Genomic DNA, 9,960 nt, shown 5'->3' with positions numbered 1-9,960 from the left:
ATCAAGTCTATAAAGCCAGAAGAGATAGAGGAAGCAAAAGTCCATGTATGGGGAAAAGTGTGGGTGAATGAACAGGGGCAGGAATGTGCATGATGACTTCATAGAACAAGAAGGAGGCAATGACAGAGGGTGACGGGGCGGGGGGGACAATGATAATGAAGGATGGGTAGGAAGGCTGGGTGGAAGAGAACTTGGGCAAACGAACAGAGGAGTTCCACTTCAACGAGAGTAAATAGGGGAAACAGGAACAGCCAGAGTTTCCAGTAGAAAGAACGCAGGTCATAAGCAGTATCGGGAGGGGTCGGTGTCCAGAAGGGCAGGAGTAAGGGAACACTAACCTAATGGAAGGCTACTAGTTGTAGCAAACTACGCATAAGGGAACCTGAGTCTGGAGAGCAGTGGGAATAGATAGGGAGAGAACAAAAATCACCAAGAAAATGTAATATAAGAAATCTGTTTTATTGTTGCTTAAATTCAAAAGCAATATTTTCTAGGATAGAATAATGTAGAACAACACAATCTAAATTAATTTTTTCTAAAAATGTTTTTCAACTGTGATCTTCGGAAAACACGTCCATTGACAGAGCTCATGGGTGAGCGGATACCCACGTCCTGCAGATGTTGACCTAGTCAGGCTCTGTGCCGGCTGCTTCCTGTACATCGTCTCCTGGAATCCTCACAGACCCGCAGGGGAAGGCATTGACGCTCCTCCCAGAATTCCTCTAACCCCATGGGTGCCAACAGGAGGCAATTTTGCCCGTGCCCAGGGGACATTTGGCAATGTCTGCAGACAATAGCGATGGTCATGACCAGGGAGGTTACTACCGGCATCTGATGGGTAGAGACCAGGGCTGCTTCCGAACATCCTTCAATGCACAGGGCAGCCTCGCAATGAAGAATTATCAGGTCCAAAATCTAATTAGTGTGGAGAGTGAGAGTCTAACCTAATTAGCACAGAGGTTAAGATAAGTAGCAGCTCAAGTCATAATTTTTGAAAGGTACTGTTGGTCTAATTTTGTTGATGAGAAACACAAGGCTTAAGAGGGTTAAGAAATTTCCTAAGTTCACACTGCCAATGGGTGGCAAAAACCAGGGTGTTTACTTAGGTCTTTTGATTCCAAATTCAATGTCTTTCAGTTATACCATGACTCCATGAAGAAGAAAAAGGGGTTAAAATCATTCCATGGCTTCAAGTCACGGGACATGAGAGAATTTTAGCGCCAAAGACCAGGGCAGTGACATCAACGAGAAGAAAACAGAAAGTCTGGGGGCAACTAATGGCAGAGTGTACCTAATAAGTCCAGTTGCTGACAGGTCAACGCTGGAAGTGACGGGGTGGGGAGAAGTTAAGTGACAACGTCCCCTGGGGATCTGGCAAGAAGACCCAGAGGTCAGAACCGGAAATTTACTGCCTTGAACAGGCAGCTGTTAGCTACAGGCATGACAAGAGGGGCTTGGGAGATGGGTTAAGTAAAGAGAGCAGAGGAATTGGGGCTGAATTCTAAGACAATGCCCGTAAGAAAAGAAGTGCAGGAAAAGGAACCAAGGAAGACAATAAAGAAAGTGGAATCCGAAAGCTGCCCACAGGATGTGATTTTATTAAAGAAGGCCCAAGAATAGGAGTTCGAGAAGGTGGTGTTTCTTGGTGTGCTGGGAAGAATTTCCCTGTATCCCATTCCATGTATAATTTGTATAACTAATTGGTATAACTGACAGCAGATAATACTTGTTTCTTTTTTATGCTGTTTGTAATTATTCTTAGAATCTGTGTTAGCCCTGAAAATAAACTTTCAACTTTCATTTAGGCAAAAGCCTCAGACTGCCAGCCCCAACCCCCAAGCTTCTGGTAGCTTCCAGTCTGACGTGGACACCCCAAATATTACTTATCTGGAGCCAATGTTCTCATTTCTCTCTGCTGAGTCCACACATCCTTGTTTGACCAAATAACAGGAACAAACAATTCTTTCCATAATGGATGTACCCTAAGGTGTCACGCTTCTGAGAATCTCCACTGAAAATTGATTCCCCTGAACTATGGCACGGTATGATTTTTGTTAACACACTTGTTACTTATTGGACACAAACGGTAGGGGTTGGAGCAAATATGCCGAGCCCCGGGGCTAGAATAGTACAGGTAGTGCCCAGCTCTGAGCAGGGGGGAAGAGGGGAGGGGAGGGGAGGGGAGGGGTTGGAGCGCAGCTATAAATGGTAGCCGTGGTACCAGAGCAGCTGACCACACCAGCAAAAAGTTATTGACTAATAAGGATGTAACTGTTGTACTATGTGCCCACCCCCCGCAACAACTTTGTTTTTTTTTTTTTTTTTTTTACTGTAAAATGACTATTAATGCTTATACTGGTTAAGATTTTTTTGCACGTTTACTATATGCAGAAATTGTGTTCAGCACATCGTATGGATTACCCCATTCTGACCCTCACGAGGACTCAGTGATCTTGGTTTAATTATCAACCCCTCCACCCACCGTAGGCCAGATGAGGTTCTGACAAGGATTTGGGACAGCTGGAATACCGGGGCTCACTCCCTCCTCAAAATCTGCTGCACACTGAAACTTTCTGTGCTGAGGAAAAGCTTGATATGCTGTCCGGTGTTCGTGTGGAGCGCTTGAAACTTGGTTAGTGCAACAGACTGACACTCAAACACAAGCACACACGCACGAGACCTCTGAATTTTAGCTAAAAATGTAATTACATTTTAATTACGTTTGTATTAATGCATTTCAATTACATTTTAATCAAAATTATGCAATGTGGTAAATAGCCACATTTCAGAGCCGTATGGACCGTGCAAATGCAGAACATTCCCACCCTGGAAGAACGTTCTATTAGGTAGCACTGTTTAGGAAAAAATGCTGCCTTTTTCCTTTCCTCCCTGGTTGGATTCCAGGGCAAGCACACAGGTCTTTCTCCTCCCCTTCCTTCCCCAGCTACTCCAAACCCCCAGCCTCTGAGAAAGGAGATTCCTTTCCTCTTTCCATCTTCCCTTCTTCCACACGGCCCATCTGCATGGCCTCAGCCCTGCGTAGGCAGATGGGCGTGACCTTTCCAAATCAGGCCCTGCCTGCAGCATTACCCTCCACCTCATCAACAATCTGCAATTACTCAACTTGCAAAAGACGGAAATCATTCTGCCAGAGCTACCATCGGGCAGACTCAATCTGAACATTCCAAGAATCAAAAACAAACCCAAACACACAGCATTTAATGAAATAAACAAAATACATGCTTTGGGCTTTGCTAGAGCCTCTGTGATGACTTTGGTTAGAGGGAAGCCTGTGAGGTTTGTTTCTATTCTCCAAAACTTTTTATAAGAACTGGTCATCCTACATTACTTAAATGGAGAATGGGCCTTATTTGCCACTGAAAACAATGTTCTGAAATGCAAAAGCCCTCAAGCCTTGAACCTAAAGACCTTCACAGATCAGAGCTCAGGGCGCTCCAGCTCTACGTTTAGAAGTCCATTTTCAATGCTAATGAATTCTTTTACGAGCCATATTTTCTAATTCTTACCTGTGTTTTAGACATAGATTCGCTAATCATTACTTAGAAGCAACCCAGAGGTTTTTGCAGTGAAAATGGGACGTCAGTTCAGATTTATAAAGAGCAGGTGATTGCGGGAAGGAGAAGAAACAAAACAGCCAGAGGATAAAATGAGGAAGGACTTGACTTAGCCTGTTTTTTAAATATCCTAAAGTACTGTGTGGCTACTGCTCAGTAACTTTGCAGTCCCCTTCTCAAATTTTCCAAAAAGTCCAACTCTTTCTGAAACTTCCTGAAACCGACTAAATGACTTAGGGATGCTTGTGAAGATGGAGATTACGATTTAGAGGTGCCGGGGTTGGGCCAGAGATTTTGCATTTCTAGCAAGCTCCCAGATGACAACGATGTTGTTGAGTAGCAACGGTGTAGAGCCCAAGAAGCTGGAATCAGACTGGCAGCTGGAACCTGCTTCTGCCCGAGTGAGTTCCAGAAAGGTTAGCCTAGAATCTGCCTTACGTGGGGGTACCTCTGAGCAAGCTCGGGAAGCTGCTTCTTCAGGCCTTTGAGACGGCCGCCTTCAAGGCGAAGTTTGAGGACCTGGGCGAACCGCAACATAATCAACAGCAGTAACGTCTACTGGGGGCGAGTTACACACGGGGCACCTGCGCCTCCTTCGTTCGGTCCTCTAGGCAAACACAGGAAGTGGACCCTATTATTATTCCTGTTTCACAGGTGAAGAAACTTGAGGCTCAGAGACTTAAGTTAACTTGAGCAAGGTCACAAGCTTTTCAGGAGACTTGAATCCAGGTCCACGTAACTCCAAGAGACAAGGCCCCGAATGGCCTCAGTTTCCGGTGCTGTGAAATGGGAAGCGCTGGCCGGCAGAATACAGATCTGTGCCAGATGGTCTAAGGGAGCCCTCGATTTTCCCCTGGAGATCCTGCTCGCTGACGCTGCAGGGAAAAGTTCTGTTTGAGAACACTGGGCCCCCTCTGTTTGCCTAGGTCAGGGGCCCGCAAGGCTGCTAAGGGTCACGGCGGACCCCGGGGAGGGTAGGGCAGTCCTGGAGCGAGCTGGCTCGGAACACAGCGGGCCGACCCGTTACATAACCGCCAGGCGTCCCTCCGCCCCCGCGCCCCTCACCCCGCGCCAAGCCGCCGCGCGCAGAGCGGGTCGCAGTGATAAACCCCTCTCGCCCGCCCGACAGAGTCCGCGGCGGAGCTGGCGCGGCGGGGGCTGAACCTGCCCGTGCGCTTCGGCACGCGGGCGCTGGGCTCTTCCCGGCCGCGCTCTCCTCCTCCCGCGCTGCCCGCGGGGCCCCCGGCCCCAGCCCCGCCGGCGCCTCCGCCCCGAGCACTCCCCGCCCCTCCTCGGAAGCGCGGACCGCGGCGGCTGGGGCCCGGGACGGGGGCCACGGCGCAGGGCCACGGCCGGGTGGGTGCGCCCCGGAGGCATGTCCGCGCGCCGCGGCCCGGGATACAGCGGTCCACGCGAGGTGAGGACGCGGCGGGGCCGGGCGGAAGGGGGTTCGCGCGCCCTGGGCGGGCTGCGGGGCGCCGGGGTCGGCCCCGCTGGGCTGCACCGGGCGCACCCTCCCGCCGGCGGCTCTGGCGCCCGGAGCCCCCTCGGCTCTTCTTCTCCCAGTTCCCCGGCGGCGCGGGGCTCAGTCGACCCAGGCATCCTGCGCGGCGGGGCTCTCGGGCTGCGCTTGGTGGAGCTGGCGGAGGGCGCTCCGTCGGCTGCCGCGGCCCCCCGCGCCCAGCCTCGCTCCGGGAGCTCCCACCCCAACCCGGGTCCCTCGGGACGCCTGTAGGGTTAGGAGACGGACGTGTGCCCGCTCGTCGTGTCGGTGTCGGTGTCGGGCCAGCGCTCCGGCAGTTTCTGGGCAGGTGGCTGGAGAGGAAGCGGCTTTGATCTCCATCTCCTGTGCTTTCCAAAGGCGGACTGCCCGATGTAGTAGAGACCGTTTTTCGGCTGGATTCGGTTTTCAGTGTCTTTTTTTAAATCTTCGTCTGCCCCGGGTAATAATATTTATTCCTCGTGGGCTGTGTACTAACAACACACCAGCCTCAGTTGATTGAATTTAATTTTTCAGCTGTTTCTTGTCCTCAAGGAAAGTAGTGCGGACTCAGGGTCAAGTGTTGGCAAGCACAATTTTAAAGCACGATCCCAGTAAAACCTGGGGCGATTTGGTTAGCCTTCTGTCTTCACAGGCCAGCTTTTTGACCATCTTATAACTTTTTTTTTTTTTTAATGTTGAGACGGATGGAACCTACTAGAACACTGGTTAAACCATTCCATTCTGATGGGCTTCTCATTTGTGCAACTTAACTTGTTTCTTGGCTGAGAGCGGGGTACTCTGAAGGCGCAGCCAGCTTAACCCAGGAAGAAAAGACTTCAGGCCTGACAAAGTTAGAAATACACTGTCTCCATAGGTATCTGAGGTCACTAGCTTTTAAAATCATCAACCGACCCTGCAGAGTTTGTCTCGCCCCCCCCCGTGTCACGCCCGACTGGGCTCATGGTGTCTGACCCTTCCAAGGTGCTCAATGTATGTTTGTTAAAGAAAACAAACGATTAAATAAGGAGTAATTAAGTGACTGGGATTTCCTCACCTAATCACAGGATCTTGGAAATTGCTAAGGGTTTTAGAGATCATCTCTTCAAACCCTTCTCCTTGCAGGCCAGGAAGCTCAGATTCTGGTGGTCAAGGATTGGCTAAACTCCTACTGGTAACTGGTGATGGAACCAAGCCCACAATCCAGGCCTTCTCCTTCCCACTTTCTTCGACTTTCAAAGCGTATTGCCGCTAGGCATTTTGAACTACAATGATAATACTGGAATCACTTATGATCATATCATTTTCCTCTTCTTATTTATTTATTTTAACTGGTGTGATTTTGAAATAAACGAGAGGTTGATTTAGTCAAATTGTATTTGGGGTACAATTTTAAAAAATGAACCCTTAATTTAAAATAATATTTACATTCTACCTGAACAACGATGAATATGCAGATATGTCCTAGGTGAACATCCAGAAAAGAAAAGCAATCAAAACAGGTGGACTGAATTTACCATTTCTCCCTGGAACGTCTTCTGATTCTCAGCTCCTGATGGCGATGATTGGTTAGAGTAAAAGGTGTAATGTATGATATTGGAGCGAACCTGATCATTTGTGTGTTATAAGGAACACCACGACCATATTGTAGAGCTGAGACGGGAACTTTAAGCTGACTTATTTAGCGTTTTATGCATTGCACATTTTTTTATGTTTTTCAGTTTAGTTCAATTTAACAGATATTTACCTGCTGCATTATATAATGCCTACTATGTGCCTGGTATATTCTGGGCATTTGGGATAGATCAGTGAACACAACAAAGAAAGTTGTTCCTGCGGAGCTCAAGTTACAATTCATTCATGAGAATTTTTTCCAGATTTTGTTTGGCAGCTAGAAGAGAATTTCAGGGGCACCTGGGTGGTTCAGTTGGTTGAGCATCTGACCATTGATCTCAGCTCAGGTCTTGGTCTCCAGGTCGTTGGTTCAGGCCCTGCATTGTGCTGGGTGTGGAGCCTACTTGAAAAAAAAAAAAAAAAAAAAGAATTTCAGTTTTGCCTAAAGTAGGGAAATGGACATAAATGTTCCGGATTATCTTCCTTCCAGTCCTATGATTCTGCTGATTTTATAATCACTGAAAAGAAAGAAGCGAATTCAGTGAAGTTACTTGGACTTCTATAAACCGATACCCTCCTATACACTCACGAAGAGCAAGTCCCACTTTTGGTTATTTTATGGATGTTCATTCGGAGTCTCTTAAATTACGTTATCTTTAGTGCAGGGATATCGCCGCCTTGGTGACATTAAACTTAAGCGTGGAAGGATTAGTTTTCTCAGTAGTGTTAGGGTACCCGTGTTAGGGTTACATACTGTAATTGTACTAGTTTGTAAGATATAGCTTCTTATTTATTTATGAAGATGGTGTTCTGCTTTCATTTTTTTCTCACTTTACATTTGTCTCCCATCCCCCTGACTATCCCATAGGCCACACAGTGTTGTGACTTCTTGGTAAATCCGTTACCAGGGAAGTTTTTATTCAGACATTCCAGTTTTAAGCATTTTCTAATTCTCTCACTTGCTTTTTCTTCAAAACGGCATGGTTTGCAAGCTTAGGCATGTTTATTGTTTTTAACGAAGGCTTATCAAAATGAACTTGGCAGTTTTTCAGTCGTATACAGCCAAAAAAAGTATTCAGTGCAGCTTTTGGGGCTGTTTATACATTCCTTACCTAACCAACTGCTTTGCTTTTAAAAATCGCTAATTTGGAAGCTATTTGCTTATGAGAGAACCTTTGTCGTATATCTCAAAACTCACCCGTTAAAGGGGTATAATAATTGAATTGAGAAAAACCAAATCCACATTTGATGTTGGGAGATTCCGAGTACAAAGATGTTCTCTCTGTCTGTTTCTAATTTGTTCCACATCAAAGGACTTCGGGAAGTGTCATTATCTAACAATGTCCTATTTGAAAGTGGTCTCTGTGAAACACTTGGAGGAGAGTCACGATTTCTGACAGCTGCTAGGCACCCAAGATGAGTTGATTTTCTTCATCCGCCCGCCACTTCAGGCACCCATCAGGTACCCGTCTCCTTTACCCCTTCTTTTACTCCACACTCATGAATGGGATGAATTGCTGTAGCCAGGTAGGAAGTTACACGCCATTAATTAATTATTTAATGTGCTCCTTCTTTGCTTAATGAGTAAGTAATAAACACTTATCATTTCTACCCCCTCTGCATGCCATCCCCTCCCCACCCCCCCCCAATACTCCTGGGTAATGGAGTACTGACCCACACTAAAACAACACATCGGGTTAGCCAGTGCCCTCCTTCCCTCTGAAACACCTATTGGTTGCTGCTCAGAGCACAGGGGCCACTCTGGCACATAGCTATCATCGCAAGAAACTGGTGTACTTTGCTTTTATCAGCCCAGGTGTATGCTTACAGTGGCGTTTGCTCATAGTCCTGTTTATTCCAGCACCACTTGCTAGTGTAATTTTGCAATTTAATGAAGTGTCACAGAAAGTGAAGAGATGGGAATGCCGAAGAATGCCTTTTCTATAAAAACTAAATTGATTGGCGTATAGGCGCATAAAAGTAAGTCGTTTTTTTTTTAAGTTTATTTATTTATTTTTGAGAGAGAGAAAGTGCAGGTGGGGGGAGGAGCAGAGAGAGAGGGAAAGAGAGAGAATCCCAAGCAGGCTCCACACTGACAGTGACAATGCAGGGCTCGGATCCATGCACTGTGAGATCGTGACCTGAGCCAGCGCTTCATCTGCTGAGCCACCCAGGTGTCCCAAAAGTAAGTTATTTTTAAAAACAGTGTCAACACATGCTACAACACGGTTGAACCATGAAAACATTATGCTAAATGAGAGAAGCCAGACACAAAAGACCACATGTTGTACGATACGCCCACAATAGGCAAATCCACAGAAACAAAAAGTAGATTCGTGGTTGCCGTGCTATGGGGGTGGGGAAAGTTGAGGGTGACTGGTGAGGGTTACATGGTTTCTTTTGGGGATGATGGCTTTGTTCTAGAATTAGATAGTGGTGATGGCTTTGTAGTATGTGAGTGCACCGAACTGTAGCCTTTAAAATGATTAAAACAGTAAATTTTATCTCAACCTCCTCCCCCAAAGATAATGAAGCTAAATAGAGAAAGAAAAGTCAGCAAACAGGCTGCTACTATTTAGGCATGGAACCGACAGCTATAAATGATTGGAAAACTATAATAAAGCAAATCCAGAAAGATTTTGCACTCAGGTTTTTCCACAAGTGACTTTAAGGTACAAGTGCTTTTAAGAAACAGAAGCAGGAAATCTGGGTGTGGTTTCACCAAGAAGGCAACACAGAACTCCAGTCGTGACCTGATAGCTAAAGGTTAGTGAGTGATTTTGCTTGTATTTATGTGACTAATGTTGAAATACGATGTTTGAAATATGTCGTATCAACTTTTTGACTCTGCTTTTACTGACTTCTGACTGCCCCAGTTAAGAGAGGTCTTAATTTTTCAGTTTCTTAGAGTACCTGTGTATCTTGAAAATAGCTCATCCCTCTGCTGCTGGAGAGAAATTCCATGTTTATAAGCCTCTCTTATGGATGTAATGTTAGTTACTTCCTATTTATAAAGGGGACCTGAACCTAGTCTTCAAGCTTTAAATCCCCATAAAAGTCACCGTCTATCTCCCCCCAAGAAATCTTATGACTACTATATGTAAACAGAGTAGCCACATAAAATCTTAACCACCCCAATACTTAAATATTTGTTAACTTTATAATTTTTCAAATATTTCTGAGCACAATCCACCATTTTCTGGTTTATTTAGCACATTACAGATTAAAGCTGTAATTAATTATCTGGGAGGCCAAGGGGTGTTATTTTTGTAATTTTACTTTTTTTGGATG

At 46.1% G+C, this 9,960-nt stretch overlaps 1 protein-coding gene across 1 annotated transcript in view; it reads left to right on the top strand.

Moving 5' to 3' along the window:
* Window positions 1-4,917: 4,917 nt before the first annotated feature.
* SLC16A12 (solute carrier family 16 member 12) overlaps window positions 4,918-9,960 on the top strand; it is a 78,232-nt gene continuing 73,189 nt past the window's right edge. Inside the window, 1 exon segment of the mRNA XM_042908806.1 lies at window positions 4,918-4,992. The gene's annotated coding sequence lies outside the window, so the exon portion shown is untranslated.

This window comes from Panthera leo, chromosome D2, assembly GCF_018350215.1.
Source record: "Panthera leo isolate Ple1 chromosome D2, P.leo_Ple1_pat1.1, whole genome shotgun sequence".
In the NCBI taxonomy this organism is placed as follows: Eukaryota; Metazoa; Chordata; class Mammalia; order Carnivora; family Felidae; genus Panthera; species Panthera leo.
The sequence above is the reverse complement of the archived record's forward strand: the minus strand, read 5'-3'. Positions and strand labels throughout refer to the sequence as shown.